Here is an 18,594-nt window from a genome sequence, read left to right on the forward strand (position 1 = left end):
AATCGGTGACGTGCAGCTTCGTCGTCGCACTGCACATAGTCCTCGAACGTCACCGAGGCATCCATCGCGAGTCTTTCCACGACTTCTTGCCACATGCCACTCGCGTCGCTTTCTTCGCTGCCTTGTTCAGATTCAGATACCAAGCCTGCCTTCCTCCAGCAGTTCTGGATGGTGGTTGATGTAACGCTCCACCAGGCCCCGGTAACCATTTCTGTGGCCTGTAGCACATTGGTGGAGGTAGGCAGCTTCATCCGAAGATTTATTAGCAATCGCTCAACGAGGCGTGTCCGATAATGGGCCTTGACGCTTTTTATGATGCCTTGGTCCAGTGGCTGGAGCAAGGAAGTACAGTTCGGAGGCAAGAATTCTAGCTGTACATTTGTCAGCCTAACATTAACAAGATGCGCCGAGCAGTTGTCAGCGATAATCAGGATTTTCCTACCTGCGCTCCTCATCTCATCGTCCACCTTCAGTAGCCACTCAGAGAATAACTCACGTGTCATCCATGCGCGTGAATTAGCCCGATAATCGCACGGCAATGAAACAACGTTCCTCATGCAGCGAGGCTTCTTGTATTTGCCGATCACCAAGGGTTTCAGCTTCTTGGTGCCTGTGGCATTGCAGCATAACAATACCGAAATCCGGACTTTGGACTGCTTGCCGCCTTTGCAGCTGTTCCCTTTAAAATGCATGGTTTTATCAGGAAGCATTTGATAGAAGAACGCCGTTTCGTCCGCATTGAATGTATCATCTTCGGACTATGAAGCGACGATTTCGCGGAACTTTTCGTCCCTCCATGCAGCAGCGCTTGCTGCGTCTGCCGCCTTCTCTTCACCAGACACCACTTGCCAGGTGATTCCATTCCTTTCACGGAAACGATGAAGCCACCCCGCGCTTGCCTCGAAGCCTGTGATGTCCAAAGCATCAGCGAATTGCCGGGCTTTTTCCTGCAGCATGGGTCCCGACACCGGCACATTTTGGGAACGTGCGTCCTTGAACCAAGTCAGTACTGCAGTATCCACGTCTTGGAAGTTCCCAAGTCGGAGCCGTTTTCTTGACGGTGCGAGTTGGGACCCTCGGTGCAGCTCGAGGATCTTTTGTCGGTCCTTCAGGATGGTTGCAACAGTTGATGGTGCAACCCCCATCTCGTTCGCAATGTGGATTTGTTTTTTACCGGCGTCCACTTGAGAAAGAATATCCACTTTTTCTTTCAAAGAAAACTGCCTCCGTTTCTTTTTCGCGCTGCTACGGAGCTCATCGCGAACGCAGAAACGAATCACTCTAACCTTTAAAACGAGAAAGCCGTACGACAATCGTGCGACGTTGCCGGTCGATGGAACAAAGGCGGCGAGGTTAAGCTCAACCTGGCTCAACGAGCATGCAAAAACAAGATCAAAAACAAGGTACTCGCGATGGCGATAGGGCTAGCCAGGCTAGCGCGCGTTTAGCATAGGGCAACGCATGGAGAAATGAGCAGGAGCTCTGATGATGATGATGATAGTGCCACATATGGCGCTGGGCATTTACAGCGCCGCACGTAATTTTTACACTAGAAATTCGTTATTTTGAGGTGCTCTTAAGGTACCAGGGTGATAAAATTTGATACGTTATTCTGAAACATTCGTTATTCTGAAATTAGTAGTAGTGAAATATTTTTACATTGAACCAATAGACATTTGGAAGGGGATTTTCGAAATATTCGTTAATCTGAAAAAATCGTTAATCTGAGGTTCGTTATAACGGGATTTCACTGTAGTGCGAAACGAGAAACAAGCGTTCGGGCGGGTCCGCATGGCACCAGTTTCCCACGCGCACGTCACGGAAGCGGGCCGCTCTCATTGGGCTCTTTCATCCGCGGCACGCGGCAAACCGCAAGAAATCGGTCCAGGAGCGATCCCTGCTGCGGCAACAAAAACCCGTTTCGCGGCTGCTTTCGCGGCACGCGTCTTGCTGCCAGCGGCGCGCCGCGCGCGTTTTTCCGCTAGTGTGTACGTGCCATAAAGCTTAAGGCGTAAAAACAGCTTAAAAAGCACCTTCCTTTTAATGAACATAATACCGTTTGCTGTAGTACTTAAAGTCCTTAGCAATGTTTACTTCAAGTGTTAGGCAGTTCTAATATTCTTCACCAGATAAATAAAGTAATCGTTCACTGTACGACTTGGAACAGGTGACCGCAAAGAAGTTCACATAAGAGGCGTATTTCATGTTTCATGTTTCTGGCGCCGCTCCCCCGCGCTGCATATCTCTGCTGCCTATTGTACTTGTTCATACCTACAGTCATGCACAAATTACGCGCGAATGGTTCAGGTCAAAAGAGCAAGATCGGGTTACTGCACATACGGTATGTATATTGGTGTGTTTATGGAGGGAGTAACAGTAATGGACTTAGTACGCAATCCATCAACGGAATCCTTTATACCTAATGCCCGTGTTTAAAACGAAATGCCCGAGTTTCATCCAACAAGAGGGTGCATAAACAGCTGATCACAAGCAATGCATCCTGCCTTTTTGTTTGTTTGTTGGTTTAAAGAATGTACAGAAACGGTAAAGTAGTCTATCCTGTAAACTGCCGAGCAGCAGGAAACGAAGAAACGCTTTATTGCGAGAAGCAGGTGTATTTATACACAGGCAGACCAGGCTTGCGCATGCCTATCAACAATATTCTTGATGACGTTGCCACTGGCCACATCTCCCTTCCTTTGAGGAAAAAACAAACAAAAAAAACACGAGATTGTACGAAAGATTGTACAACCAACTACCAAGTCAATTTGCACAGCTTCCACTGAACTGACTGTGCGGGGTTCTGGGAGAGGATACCGTTGCGGCTCTCTACGCTGTCGTGTGCTTCTGCGGAGTGCTTCTTGAGGTGCTTGTTGCTCGGTGGTGCACGGTTGAGGGGAGGACTGAGGGGTCGCTATCAGTACACTCGGTCTGCTGGGAGAAAGCTTGTCCTTCTGTTGATCTCAGGTGCTCCCTCGTGCGTCGTAGATGCTGCCCATTCTCTGTCCCAACGACATAATAGCGCGGTATACTTGCCGGGCCTATGACAACTGCTGGTGCCCACGTCCTGTGTGTCGTATCATAAGCAGTCACCGTGGAACCCCTGTGAATATTCGGTTGACTTCGCGTTGTTCTGATGTAGAAGACGCGTTGTTTGCGCCGCATTTCGTCAAGTCGCTTTCGGACAATTTCGGTTGGCACGGTTTGTGGTTCGAGGTGGCAGTCAAGTACTGGCAGTTTAGTCCTCGTCTGACGGCCCATAAGTCGTTCTGCGGGCGACTTTAGGCGGTCATCCCTTGGCATGTTCCTCCATTCTAGCAGGGCACTGCAGAACTCCAGCGTTCCATACCGGCACTTCTTGAGCAGTTTCTTTGCTTCTTGGACGGCCCTTTCAGCCATGCCGTTACCGCGAGGGTAATGCGGACTGGAAGTCTCGTGGACGATGCGCAACTGTGTGGAAAAAACACGTAAGCACGCACTATTGAACACGGGGCCATTATCGCTGCATATCTTTGCTGGGATGCCGTGAGTGGCTAAGATCTGCATGCACACGTTTGTCACTGCTTCTGCTGTTGTTCGACGCATCTGCTTGATCTCGAAAAAAAAAAAGAATAGAAATCCACCATAACAAGGTACTCCTCGCCTTCGTGGTAGAAAAGGTCGACTCCGATTACTTGCCATGGCAAAGTAGGTATATGATCGTGACTGAGCATGGGTAACCTGGCGTTCCTGCTATTGTACCTTTGACAAAATAGGCACGTCTTCGCGAGAGACGCAATATCCGTCGACATGCCAGGCCAGTACATTAATTCTTTGGCTCTTGCCTTCATTTTTTCTTCACCCCCGTGTGCCGCGTTGAGTAGACGAAGTACCTCTTGTCGTTTTGTTGGAGGAATGACGAGTTTGTTGCTTCTTAGGAGGAGACCGTCTTCGACATGGAGTTCGTCGCGGTAATTGCAGTACGCGCGTACGGCCTCGGATACCTGTTACTTGCTCTCGGGCCATTCGTTGCTTGAGTAGCTGCACAATTCAGTCATTGTTGCATCTTTCAGTAGAGCTTCACGCATTCCCTGCAGTTGCCGATCAGAGACTGGAAGCAAAGAAAGAGAATGTACTTGAAAATCTAGCGATTCTTCTTTCAGCTCAGTCTTGTTCGGAAAGCGTGACAGCGCATCCGCTAGGAACAGTTCTTTCCCTGGCTTGTAAGTCACTCTTATAGGGAACCTCTGAAGAGCGAGTCTCATACGCTGCAAGCGTAACGGGCACTCACACAGCTGTTTCTTAAATATTGACTCTAGGGGGCGATGATCAGATTCGATGATGACCTCTGGCTGCCCTAGCACGTAGTCTTCAAATCTTCCGCACCCGTGAACAATGGCTAGCATTTATTTCTCGATTTGCGCATATTTCTTTTGCGCTTCGGTAAGCGACCGTGACGAGTAGGCGATTGGGTGTCCGTTTTGCAAAAGAACTGCCCCCACCCCTTTCTGGCTTGCATCTACTGACAACGTCAGCGGTATTCCCTTCTCAAAATAGGCAAGAACAGGTGCCTTTCTTAGACAGGCGCGAAGGCCCTCTTGTAAGCTTTCTTCAGTCTCTTCTCTCCAAAGCCATGCCGTGCTCTTATTCAATAGTTCCCGAAGGGGCGCGGACAGTGAAGACATGTTGGGGATGAAGCGCGCCACGAAGTTAATCATCCCTAGAAAAACTTGCAGTTCCTTACAATCTTTCGGTGGCGGCACTTGCAAAATGTCTTCCACTCTCCCAGGATTCAGGCAAAGTCCTTCTTGTGTGAGGATATGTCCCATGTAGCGAACTTGCGGCTGCAAAAAATGGCACTTTTTTTCTATTGAGCTTTAGATTGTGCTCTCTGCAGCGTGCAAGTAAAGCTGCTAGATTATTGTCATGCTCTTCTCGAGACTTTCCTCAGACTAGAATGTCATCCATTACAACGGCGACACCACTCAAGCCTTCCACTACTTGGTGCATTTCCCGTTGAAAAACTTCCGGGGCAGAGGCAATCCCAAAGGGCATGCGCAGAAATTTGTAGCGGCCGTAGGGAGTGCTCATAGTGCATATTAATGAACTTTCTTCGTCTAGCCTAATTTGCCAAAACCGTGACAATACATCTAAGGTTGAAAAGTACTTTTGCCCCATGCAGGCGCGGAACAACATTTTCTCATTTTGGCATATGATAGTGCTCTCTCAGTAAGGCCTTGTTCAAATCCGAGGGATCTAAACAAATGCGTACTTTGTCGTTTCTAACCACTACGACCATGTGGCTTGACCAGGCAGTAGGTTCAGTTACCTTTTAAATTACGCAGTCGTGCTCCATTCTATCGATCGAGTTCCTGTTTTACGCGTTCCTGAAGAGCAACCGCCACTCTTCGGGCTGGCTTGACGCTGCCTTGTGCTCCTGGCTTGAGCTCAATGTGGTACGTAACACCCTTGAGTTCACCGAGGCCTTGGAATACATCACCAAAACCGGCGGTTGGGTCCTGGCTTGGCCAACAGCGCGTCGACTGAGAGTACGCGGGATATCAGTCCCAAGCGTTCTGCAATATTGCCACTGATTGTTACTGGCACGGTCTGGGGTACGCTAAAAAAATCCGCTAGACAACTCTGAGCCTTGTAAGATGTAGGCAAGGTAATTTTCTGCAAAGCTGTTTGCTTGTGGCCGAAGAAGGCACGCAAAGTGGTCGAGCACGGCTGTGCCGACTGTGTAGTTAGTTTTCGGAGCATCGTCTCTGACATGATGCAGCAGTTGGCTCCCGTGTCGATTTTGCAATCAACCGCTGCTCCTGCGATAATAATTGCCACCGACCAACGGTCCTCACTGGCGATAGCTTCTAGCGTGTGCAGGAACTATTCTTCAGTTCCTAGAACAACCTGTTTGGTTTCACGTGCCGTTCATCTTGATCTTTGTGACATTAGAGCGAAATGATTGCTTCTATCACAGTTGTTGCAGCGTTTGCCCTGAGCCGCACATTTCCCCATTTGCGTGCATTTCAAGACCACACTTGGAGCAAGGCGTTGCACTCGCTTTGATTGCGGCGACTGTCGCGTCGGCCGTTCTGGCTTTGATTTCTCGAAGTTGTACTTGTTCTCGTGCGCGGTACATTTCTACTGCTTTTGAAAACGAGGGATTTTCCGAGAGAAGCTTCTGCTGGAAGTCTTTATTTCTCATGCCGAGAATTATTCTGCTTCGTATCAGCCGTTCCTCGAATTTACCGAATTCGCATCTGCTCGCGAGAATTCGCAGTTCCTTGAGCCAGTCATTAAAGGTGCATTCACACGACCGGACTGAGAAGGAATTTTCGCAGCGGATGGCGTATCACGTGACGCGCGCGTCATCAAAACGTGCCGCCCTCGCCTAGTCCGGCCTCCTCCGCTCGCGGTCCGGATTGAAAATGCTCGCCGGTATTTCCATCCGTCCGTTTGGCGGTCGTCTGACGTCAATTTAGCGTAGTCGGCGTCAAATCTGTCAACATTGGACAGATTGGCGTGGCTACGATGGCGTGTTGTCGGCTTGAATACACGTGTGTTGTTGTGCAGCAGTGACCGCACGTGCTTTTGCTGTGGTGCAGCGAGAAAGGCGAGTCATGGTTGCGCGCGCATTTCTATTTACTCAGACCGTGCAGCCTGCGTGACCTCAACATGAGTAACGTGCACAAGAAAACGCTAAGTGACGAAGCAACCGTCACTTTTTTTGCTCTTGTTGAGGGATTCACAGCGCTATGGAATATAGACACGCCGAGTATGCAAACGTGCAGCTGCTAATAAGCGTTGGAGTCGAGAGTAAGCACACGGATTCCGCAAATGGCGCTCCGGCTGTGGGAATGCGACCTAACTCGGCTGCGCCGGATCCAAGTGATCACGTGACTGTTTGGCCCGCGGAGCAGGCGGGATTTTGCACTCGCGTGTGTATCCATCCACCTCTTGTTGGTCCCTGGAGCCAAATCGGAATTCGTTAAAGGTTAGGTTCTCAGATGGCTTGTAATGGGCCTCGAACTTTGCTAAAAGGCTTTTGAGGTCTTTCTTCTCGTCTTCGCTGTCGAACTTAGAAGTATAGTACGTTCGTCTCGCGTCTTCGCCTATCGTCATCAGAAAAGTTGCGGCTTGAACTTCCTTAGGCTGCTGGGTAATAATAGTAATAACAAGTTCATACCACTCTGCAATAAAAACGCTGTTATACGCACGCACAAGAATGTAATATTGTTCAAGTAAACCTGAAGCAAACACTCGATGTAAATGGCGTTCACAAAAAAATCCACATCTAATTAATTAGGTTGCACTCCATGACGAAATTCCGAAAGGCGGTCAAATATTTGCTAAGGGGGCATGACCGTCGGCCAAGTACTTTGGTTACAGGAAAACTACATTTAATCAAGTGGCTCCACTTCTCGCGTGTATGGACTCGCTGTTGCTCATACTGCGAACGGTGCATGAAATAGTGCTCCACATGGCAGAGTATGGACATTTGGAGGTTGTCCTCTTTGTCACGCAATGCAAAAAGCCAGGTATAGGCCATATCCAGTCGTAAAACAATGTTAAAGTGTATCCGATGTTCGGTCAATTTTCATATTTACGGGAAACTGCCGATAGAGCAGTGACACCTTCGTTTTCTTCTTCTTCTTTCTGGGGTTTTACGTGCCAAAACCAGTTCTGATTATGAGGCACGCCGTAGTGGAGGGCACCGGATTAATTTTGACCACCTGGGGTTCTTTAACGTGCACTACAACGCAAGCACACGGGCGTTTTTGCATTTCGCCTCCATAGAAATGCGGCCGCCGGGGCCGGGATTCGATCCCGCGACCTCGTGCTCAGCAGCGCAACGCCTTAGCTGACTGAGCCACCCCGGCGGGTCACCTTCGTTTTCTTTTTGAACCAAATGTACAGACGAGATAGGGAGAAAGAAGGTTTAGTGAGAGGAAAAGTGGAGAGGTTGGCCGGAGGAGCGTGCCTCTCGCCATGCTACTCCACTCTGGGATAAAGTGAAAAGGGAAAAACAGGAAAGTAGAGGAGGATGGGGATGTTCAGACAGCTTCTAGCGCAGTTTAAGAAGGATTTTGGCGTCAAATGGGACGGATCACAGATGGATCATTATGTTCAAAGAATGAGCAGAAGCCGGCAGTGGGTAAGTCGCCTCAGTTACAGTTATACCGATGTGACTATAGGGGTCCTAGATGGCCGGACGATGAAGCCGTGATCAAAGTCTTTGCATTCTCCTGTGATAGAGAGCAGGAATCAGCGGGGGAAAATGTTAAGCCCATGAATCTGCTGCTACTTTTGAGCCACAACATACTACGTAGTCATAAATGAATTCATTGGCAGCAATATATCTTACAGCCTGGAAAATCCCAAACAGCTCTGCAGAACATGTTATGCGACCAAGCAGCAACTTCTAGTTTCATTCTGCACCAGGACGTAAAAAGCAGACGTGGAGCTACTTTCTGTTGTAAATCCATCAATAAACACGAACGTGCTATTGCCTTGCTGTGAACTTATGTGCAGGGGCGCCAGAAATTTAGGTTCTAGTGCAGAGGCCTCAAACTCACAGCCGACATCGGGTCGCATATATGTTCCACAGAACTCCTCGCGGGCCGCACTGTGGCAGTTGATTTTGCTAATATGACCTGAAGAACAAGTCAGAAACACAGCAAACAGCCCAGTAAAAAATAACAAAAGAAGCTCGAAAAACGTTTTATTCCCAGTGATCGACACACTGCTGCCTTCACAGAATTGATGCCTAGTAACGCCTCGCTGCGACCAAGGCTGGAATGCTCGCCGCTTAATTTTGTACTGACGTGGTCCTTATGATGAACCAGAGATGTGCGTCAGTCATTCTTGAGCACAGAGACGACTTGTTCATGTTCATCAAAGGAAGTAGTTGGTCACACAAATACGTGCTCTCAAACAAGGAGGAAGTTCTCGCACGTTCATTACGCAATGCAGGGAATAAGGAACTTTTGGTATACCGACGTCTTCAAGCTTCTGCTGGAGCGTCGTGCCCGCGTGCAGCTCAATCAGTTTAATCTGCAATTCGGAAGCCACCCTTTCTATACTTGCACCAAGAATGGCAGCGAGAAAAGCTTGAGCTCCTTATAGAGGCCGGCCATGTCCCGGAATCGGTCTTCAAGTACTTTTTTGAGATTGTTGAGCAGCGCACGAAAGGCGTCCCGACAACCCTGATTTAAATTTTTCAGGGACTTCATGGACGAGAACTATCGGCCGTTATCTGCTTGACGCTCCCAAAGGTGCACTTCTGCCTTGAATGCAAGGATGTCGTCAAACATTGTGGTGATGACTTAGTTCCTGGCTTGAAGCCTAACGTTATAAGGCCGTTGAGGTGGCCTTAATGTTGGACAGCAATGCATGGACACTAGTTCATGAACTTTGCATCTGACAGCTCGACGACTTCCTTGACTTTGGCTTTTATGAATGAGTCAATCTCAATCAGCAACTCAAAAAAAGTTCTCTTGTGTTTTCCTCGAGGCCACGCAGACAGGCTCGTACGAGAAACAGAAAGTACGTTTATTCTCAGCGTCTGCATCGGATGGGGATTTACAGCGGAGTCAGTGAGAGCGGAGCCCGAGAATTAAGCGGGAGCCCAAAAACATGCGGCGAGCAACCTGAACCGACGCAGGGGGAGTCCTCACTGGCGGCAGTGTCGTAAAGAACAGCCGCAATGGCGCCTCAGAAATCTCTTCGCGTCCGGCCGGCGCAGTCATACATAACAATTTCCGAGGGACTTTTGCTCAACTGAACCATCGTACTTCAGTGTTAGACGCAATGTAATTATGTTCAGTCTCGCCTGCCTCTAACAAGACACGAACTGGCAATGGTTCAGCGCTTTCGACTTAATAAAGTTGCTAGACACACAGTTCATGGCATTTTTTAATTTGCAGCGACTTGCACTGTAGTGCCTCTTGGGGACCTCTTGGTGCAGAATGCAGTGGACTGCAACAGAATTCACGTTCAATGCTTGAAGCTTCGACCGCAGGCACCCGACAAGCCCGTTCTTGCCTCCAATCATTGATGGGGCGCTGTCAGTGTCGAGGAAGACAAGCTTCTTCCACGGCAATCCGCTTCTTGCTCTCGTGCTTCTTCCTCACGTTGTCCACGACAACACAGACAACGTGAGGTGTGTTTCATCGTGTTCCTAGTCAGTCCTTCGTCTTACCTCAACCAGCGCGTTCAGTTATGATGTCAAACCACCCAGAGCCCGTAGCAGCCTGTGACGTTAATGACCGACCCAGGTGGAGCGATTTTCTTGCGAAAAACTGGCGAACGGCCGCGCGCGGCGTCCGAGTGGCGGCCGGCGTCTTACCGCCGTCGATCAAGGCAGGCTAGATATGTTCGCAGGCGGTCAACCGCTCGCCGGAAGCGGCGAATGAAGCCTATCAGCGCGGACCAATCAGGGCGCGGTCGCGTCCGACATCCTGCCGCCGCATTTGACTCGGCTAGCCAGCCAAAGAACCTAGAGAGAACATGGCGACAAAAGGTGCGCGCATCGCGTATACAATGATCGATTAATCACAGCGGCCCAGGCACGACCAATATGGTTCATTTGCAGAATAATGGGTCAGGTGCAGATAAAAAAATGTCACAGTTTCGCCCTAAGGGCGAAGCAATGAATGCGATAGCAACACAGCAATGTCATACGAAGTAAGGTGAGTGGCTTTGGTAGCAATATGAATTGTAGTAAACATGAGCTGATTAAGTAAGCAGGTGTGCTGCGGCGTAAGTAGACCGACATAAAGAGAGACTCGATGACCACGAGAAGGCGCGTGTGAAACGGTGGTGTTGATGAGAAGCGCTGCCCGTGGGCAGCGCGTGCGAAGGGACACACCTGTAGTGCTGCACTGCCGATCCGGGCAGCATTGCATGTGTAGCGTGCGTTGGAAAATGTGGCCCGAGTATTACTAACTGAATGAATAAGCGTGGTGTCAGCGCGCACAAACAAACACGAACAGATCACACTGAATGACTGCAGACAACGACTGTCAAAACGCTGGCAGCAAGCGCATATACGCCGCAGCGGGCGAAGGTACGTGCGGTCTATCGCTTCAACGGAAACTGAGCGGCGAATGCACAGCGCATAAAGGTCAGAGCCGTGTGGAGATAAGAGACGGTGCGGGGCGAGCGACGAACGCGGTTGTTGGCAGAGTAAAAATGCGCCCCCCCCCCCCCCCCCAGCTTCCTCCGGCGCTCGCTTCCCGCTTCCTTGCTTGCGCGTGGGAGATTGAGTGCGTGGTGAAATTTCATCCACGACAAAGTACAAAATATGTTAATTGTCATGGCTAGGCGGCGTATGCCACCGCCCGATTTAAAGGATTCAGCCTCATCCATCCATCGATCCATTCATCCATCCATCCGATAAAGTCAGTCATGACAATGATTTGTCCATTCCCTGTCTATATAGGGGAATGGCAACGCAGCGCTGCGGCATGGCTGTTTACCGCAGGTGCTTCACGGAGGCGGCTATTAAGGCCGCCGCTTTACCAACTGAAACGACACTCTAGCCATAGAGACAGGAGCAACGGCTGTCGCTGCAAAATGGTTGTGTGGTATTCTAGGGTCCGTAGTGACGCAGCACAGTGAAAATGCACCAGTTTATCTGCGTGCGCGAAGCCTCCGCGACGCATTGCGAAGAACAGCGTGCTGCCCAGCGACACAATTAATAGCTTGTCATCGCTTGCCCAGTGAAGGTGCCTCCGTGCGCAACGTACGCAGTATTTGAGCGTGTTGTGCCTATCAATGTGCTTGCAGATTGCCTCTGCCGCTGAGCTAACAGCGATCGCAGATGGATATCGTAACGACAGCGCAGCAGTCGCCTTTTGGCGGGTGAGGGCTCTTGTGTGCAGTTAGGGAATTAGACTTCGAACGCAGGAAGGTGTTGCAACTGTTTAGTGTACCGTGCTTGTGATGAAGAAATGACATCGCACTTGGTCTAGAAAAGTGAGCGTTTCTCGACGCTGACCGTGTCTGCGACACTGCGGCTCCGATACACCACCGATGACAGAGCAGCTATCTCAAACGACAGCTGTGATACGTTGTCGTTGGAAAACACTACGCACTACTCAGAATCGTCGTCCACCACGGCGCATTGACGTCTTGCAAGTAGCCACAGTGGCGTGCCGATAATTATTTGCTGTGCGCTACGTCGCCACAATGCAGACAATGAACCTTGTTGTGGGTAAAGCCCCTATATATAAAAAGTAGCGCCATCCACTTCCCTTCTCCTCCGTTCCACTATCGCGCCGCGATATCGACAGTGGCGCCGCCTGCGTCTGGCCTGCCGTGGCAGACGACAGCTAACGCGCTACCAGAGGAAATCCGAGGAAAACTTCGATCGCGCCCTGCGGAAAAGTTTTTGAGGCGCGATTTTGCTTCGCCAGTCAGTAACTGGTCTTAATAATGCCGTTTTGGAAGTAGCAACGCGACGATGCGACACGGCGCAAATATCAAGTGTGCAGCAAGCGTTTGCGCACGCCGGATGGTAAAAAAAAAAAAAAAAAAAAAAAAAGCCTTTTGCCCTCGCCTTGTCGGTTGCGGCAATTTAAGGCGCAGCAGCATGCTATCACAACGAAGTTCTTGTCCCTAACACGTTTGATCCGTTTGTGCGTACAGCAGTTTCGTCGCACAGGCCCGAGAATGGCAGTCGGAGCGCGCTGGAAAGAAAAAAATATACAAAAGCGCTACGCGTGCTTCCACGTGACATGGATTGGCCAATGGGGGAGCGGAGGAGGCTGGGGCGACCGGAGGCGGCGAGGAGGAAACGCCGGGGTGAGCGCGGTGGCGGCAAGATCTAAGAATGGCGCTACTTTTTATATATAGGGGCTTTAGTTGTGGGGCCATCAGAGCTTAAGCAGATATAAGCCAGCGAAAGTCGTCGCTCTTTTTTTTTTTTTTAATAGTGGTGCTCAGTACATCTCCGATGACAGTGCGTTATGCGTGTTTTATTTCGGCGGTTAAGGTTGTTGATGGCCTCTCAGTTCCGGACCACGTCGCTGTTCCCGAAAAATAAGTTGGGCATGGCCCAATCGTGGTGGGCGCGCGCACAAGAGTTACATATGCCTCGCGTGGGGCGTGACCTATGGTTTTGATTGACAGGCGAACTCGTGCCAAACTCGTACATCGCGAAACCCTCCTCGAGTTGAACTTGCGAACATGACGGCGGCAGCAGCAGCCTGCGTCATCACGTCCAGCGGTAGCAAGCGTCAATATGACCGTCTGGACCCGTTCACCTACATGACCAACATAGAGTTTCAGCGTCGTTTTTGCCTTTCTAAAACGTCAGTGCTGGCTGTGTGACGAGTTAGGCGAAGGCCCTCGTCTGCGGAGACAGCATGGCGGCAAATTATGCTTTCCGAGCACAGACTGGTGTGACTAGGCTGCGGAGGAAAAGTTCGTGCGATCGCTTCGGCTCTCTCCGGTCGGAGCACGCCATCGCCGACTGGCGGAACTACCCCCGTGAGGTCACGAGGAACGAGCTGCGTGCGCGACCTCCTCTCGGTGGCCACGGTAAGATAGCACAAATTGACGAGTGCCTTCTTCGCGGCGAGCAATATACAATCGTGGCCGCCTAATGACGGGCGACAACGTTCCGCCGAGCCGCCAAAATTACGGCGGTGTTAAAGATGGTGGCCCATGGGTCTTCGACATGGTCTGCGCGACCAGAGGGGTGCTGCGACTTTTCAGGGTCGACCGACGAAAGGGGGCGACGCTAGGCGCCATAATTGCAGCTAATGTTCAACCGTGGACCATTATTCATGGTGACGAATTGGCCGCATACAACTGTATCCCAAATTTAGTGGATGCTAGCGGGGCTATGCCTCAATCTGCATTGGGCGACAGTCAACAACAGCGTGAACTTTGTGGACCCCATCACGGGAGTTCACACGCAAAAAAATAGAAAGTTATTGTCAAAAAGTGAAGCGCCACCTCGTCAGCGGTGTGTACATTGTAACTGCATTGATGCTGGAGTCCCACCTGGGATGAATGTGGTGGCAGTCAACGGCCACGTGCGCTGCAAAGACCCATTCTTGCGTTTGTTAGAAGCCACGGATCGCTCGGGCTGCGCAGTATAAAGGCTCTTTCCTGCGGTTGTTAGAAGCCATCGCTCGGCGCTAGCCAGTATGAAGGTGCATCACAAAGTAAAAGAAAATAAAGCGTAGTTTTCTGACCCTTGCATGAGGGTTTTCCGGCATTCCTGAGTGCTTACACGGTAAGCGCGCGGCAAACCATTTCTGCGCTAGCCGACGCTCACTTCGTCTCGCAGCCTTACTTTAGCGCGAGAAACGAGCGATCTGTTGAAAGCCCAGTGCGAAAACCAATCGCACACCAATCTGTGCTCGGAAATGCTTGCGCAAGCACGTAGCAAGTCGCGCCAATCCAATCCAGAGGAAAAAAGAGGAGGGCGAGCGTCCCCTCGTGGTTTAACGCTAAACGTATTAAACTACAAATTAGTCGAATACACAGTCAGTGTCCATCTTTCAAACTTTAAAATGCTTATAACCCACGTTAATGTGACTAATATTATTGTACTAAATGTATTTAATTTATAACTTGGTGGTGTCGGTGGATTGACAAACAAGTGAAAGAAGGCACGACCATGTATGATCAAGTGAGCCCCAGTTTGTCGACTGCCCATATGGCAACGCCCAAGGGATGATACCCACCCACAGTGAAACTAGATAAACCAATGAAACTGGATGCGTGCCGACGGACAAACTTTGTCTTCTTACCATTAGTTCTTTCATCTTGGGGCGTCGCCATAGCTAGTGAAGATCCCGAGTTTCGCCAAAATCGGCGCATCCTGCATAGTACCCCTGAACTCATTAAGACGTTCAGCGTCCGTACTTGCGAAAGGCTGATCTTCTAAAATGTTCACTTCATGCTGCGACCAACAGCATCTCATACTTCTAGCAGGCATATTTTAATGAAGACATTCTTCGTAAACAGTTTGGAAGATCTAGCTACGAGCTGGAAATAGCTAAACTTGTTCTCACTATGTCGTCGCTCATCTGGGATGCTATCTGGAAGAACCGTTGCTGTTTTTCAAGGGTTGATTTGAAGCCCTGCTGAGCTTTGCACACAGCAGGGCTCCGCGGGCCGCGTGTTGGAGACCCCTAATCTAGTGGGTGGTTTGATGATTTTTATCAATCCCCAGAATCTTCGGGGCACAGAGGGTTTGGTCAACTACCATGGCGGAAAATTTAAGTCCGGGCGTGGTGACTGACATAGAGGGGATATAGTGGATTGATGATGAGAGCGCACATTGAGTCGCCCTGCATTATTTCTGTTTGATCAGAAAGGTCTAAACGCAATGTTGTACCTTGTTTTGTACGACAAATATGCCGTAGTTTTTTTTTTTTTTTTGCAAAGCTGTGAGAGACAGTGTACATAATTTATCAAAGAAAAATTTACATTGGACCTTTCTTTAGTCTTTACAAAAATGTATTTACGCTATGCAGGACAGAGGGAGACATTTAAAGAAAGAAATGCTGATAAGTTGGCCGGATGATATGAGTCTCTATCCTCCTATACCACACACAAGTACAAGTAGGACGGAGCTAAACAGTGAAACAAAGGCATGAAGATTTCGGTTATATGTACAGATAGCCTGCGTTAGATGTGTGCCGAGATGTGCAGGTGACTGTATGTAGAGAAAACCTATGTCAATGTAAATATGTACAGTTGGTCGCTATCCAAGGCAATGCATGGATGATGGAAGCGCTATGCTGTGACCTCCACCCTCCCCACCCCCTTCCCCTTGAATTTCTTTTATTAACTTGATTTCAGCGGCGATTTTCAATTCGCCTGCATCTATAAACACAAACAAGCTGTATGCCGCACTAATATTGAATCGCGAAACATTGCAGGCTGATGTACAATCGCCGATTTATGTACTTATTTCGACTCAACAGTAAGTTGGTGCTAGTTAAATTGACGGATATCAGTCAAAGGGCATTGCTTAAACCTTACGAGGGACCTGCTTTTTCTTAAATAAAAAAAGCGCAACAAGATTATCAAAAATTATACCTTATAAAAATCACAGAATTCAAATAAAGAGCAGAACATTGACTGTGGCAATAAACAACACAGTACTCCGCATCAAAACGGAAAGAGCATACACGAACAGGGCATACACCGTTGAGCCTTAGTGCCTCTCGTGTTGCTGCTAATTCAGCTGAAGCTGAACATGTGCTGCGTACAATCCTGAAGCGTTGGCTTAAGTCACATATGCTTAGTCACTTATATGCACTTATTTTTCTAGCAAAAAAGCTAGGTGTGCAGGAGCCACAATTGTTGAGCCATTTATAAAGGCAGGTCATATGGGACCAAATTTCTCACATATAAAATAACATTAGTTGTTTGAGGCCTTCATCTGGTGTGCTTGCCTTGTTCCCCATTCTTTGAATAGATTACATCATGTGTGAGGAAGGCGCCGGAGTATTCAGAAGGACTAGATTTGTGCATATTGCAGAAAAATAGTTCCCATTTACAATTGCAATTATTTCTTTCAAAAATGTAATTACAGCCAGACGAAAGTAATTGGATAATTACCAGAAAGTAATTGATTGCTTTGATGTTGCTTTCCACCCTACTTAACATGGCACAAATACAGTAAATAGAACGAGCTGGACTGGTGTTTTCAATGCATGTTCTGCAGACCTTTGAGCGTTGTTTATTTTCACTAATAATCGGGTTTCAAAATTTTTCTTCGGTAGTTTCTTGTTTTATTGTGAAGAAATCTACAGCGACACTGAATAACTGCTTGACGTGCACGCTGGAGAGGAGGGCTGTGTTGTATAGTAGAAACACTCTGCTCAGAAGACAGGATCTGCAAATACAGCAGAATGGTGATTTGAGACGAAATGTATCGATTCTCATAACTCTACTACATGCAAAGAGACATGATATATTGAACACCATTTTGTGGTCACACCCAAAATGCCCAGATGAAAGGGACGCTGTCCTCGAGAACCTGCATAAGGAAGACCTCCGCATGCGTGCCTGCAACACCTTGTGTTTCCAGAAAGGCCAGTTATAGCCCGCAAAGAAGCTTCAAGTCTTCTTGCATTCCTAAGAGAGGCTGGTTTGATGGGCATGTGGTAAACATACTGCAGTAACATCATAGGAGACGCTCAGGTGGAGCAAGTTCCAGTCTCGATGGCCAGGCTTAACCCGTCTGTTGATACAACCTACTACGTGCACCACAAGAGCGCGGTTACTTAATGCCGCAACGTTCGTGGTATGGGTTCGCTATGGAGCGCAGCCCTTTGTTGTATAGTTGGGGCTAGGGGAAGGCGCTCCCGATAGGGCCATCGAAATACTGAAAAGTCGTCCACAGGTTAATCCTTGGCATCAACGTTCCGAAGTGGCCATCGCTATCGAGCCATAGAAGCACCGTTTCAATTTGTCGGCCAACATCTGGTGGACGTCTTCCTGGCACCCTTCACTCGTTAGTAATTTAGTCTTAAACGACTAACTGTAACGGATGCCAGCAAACATTCCCATTCCTTGAAAAGGTGCTGAAATCTAATGTAATTTAATATGAAGCGGTATATTATTCGGCCCCAAAAATATAGTTCGTGTATTACAACAGCAGAAATAGGTGCATATGAGTAACGTGTATATGAAACAGAAAGAAACGTAACTTTAACGGCGAAGAACTTCTGTCGATACCAGAGAAGTCATAGACTGCAGTAAGCGAAGAAGAATTCAGCAGCAGTTCTTGCCGCCTATATGAAGGCCTCTTAAAAGCGCTTCCATGAAAAAGAAGAGAAAGAGAGATATAAAAATATTACAGGAAAAAGCACAGAGAGCCTTCCAAGAGAGTTTACAGTAGCGCGATTAAAAGAGAGGACAGAAGTTCACCAGCCCTTCCCCTGTCGAGAAAATGGAGGTGAGCGAAGCTTGTCGTGTGTGTATTTGACCTTCGTGGTGCTTTTCTTTCTTCCTTTCTTTCTCTACTTCTCTCTCTCTCTCCCTCTCTCTTTCTTTTTTGTCCCTGGTATGTGGCATTGAGACTCGACCCTTTCTGCACTATCGCCAGGATCGGCCCACTTTTCATCGTGACACCACCACCACCACCACCACCACCACCACCACCACCACCACCACCCCCGCTGAAACTTGTGAGCCTACTAAGCTTCGCTTAAAGAAGACACACAGGGACACACACACATAGCGCCGTGTGTGTCCCTGCGTGTCTTCTTTTGTCCTGTCTTTTAATCGCACTTCCGTAAACCATCCACGATGAGTTACCAACAAGCCCACATTGCAACCCTGGTGAACTTCTAAGAGAGGTGTGCAAATATGCAAGCCTGCCATGTTCAGGTGACCGAGACGTAGCTGCAGGACGCTGAGTGTGAGAATGAGGTGACCCATGTACTGCATGTTTTCATCCCTTAAGATTCTGTAGTTCTCGCAAAATTGAAATACTCAAAGCTGAAAAATGTAACTGGCTACATGTAATTGGTGACTGAAAAAAGCAATTACATTACAGTGAGCGTTACTCATGAAAAGGGTAAACGTTAAATTACAAAATTACGAAAAAATGTAATTCATTACAAGTAATTAATT

Source organism: Dermacentor silvarum, chromosome 1, assembly GCF_013339745.2.
Source record: "Dermacentor silvarum isolate Dsil-2018 chromosome 1, BIME_Dsil_1.4, whole genome shotgun sequence".
Taxonomy (NCBI): domain Eukaryota; kingdom Metazoa; phylum Arthropoda; class Arachnida; order Ixodida; family Ixodidae; genus Dermacentor; species Dermacentor silvarum.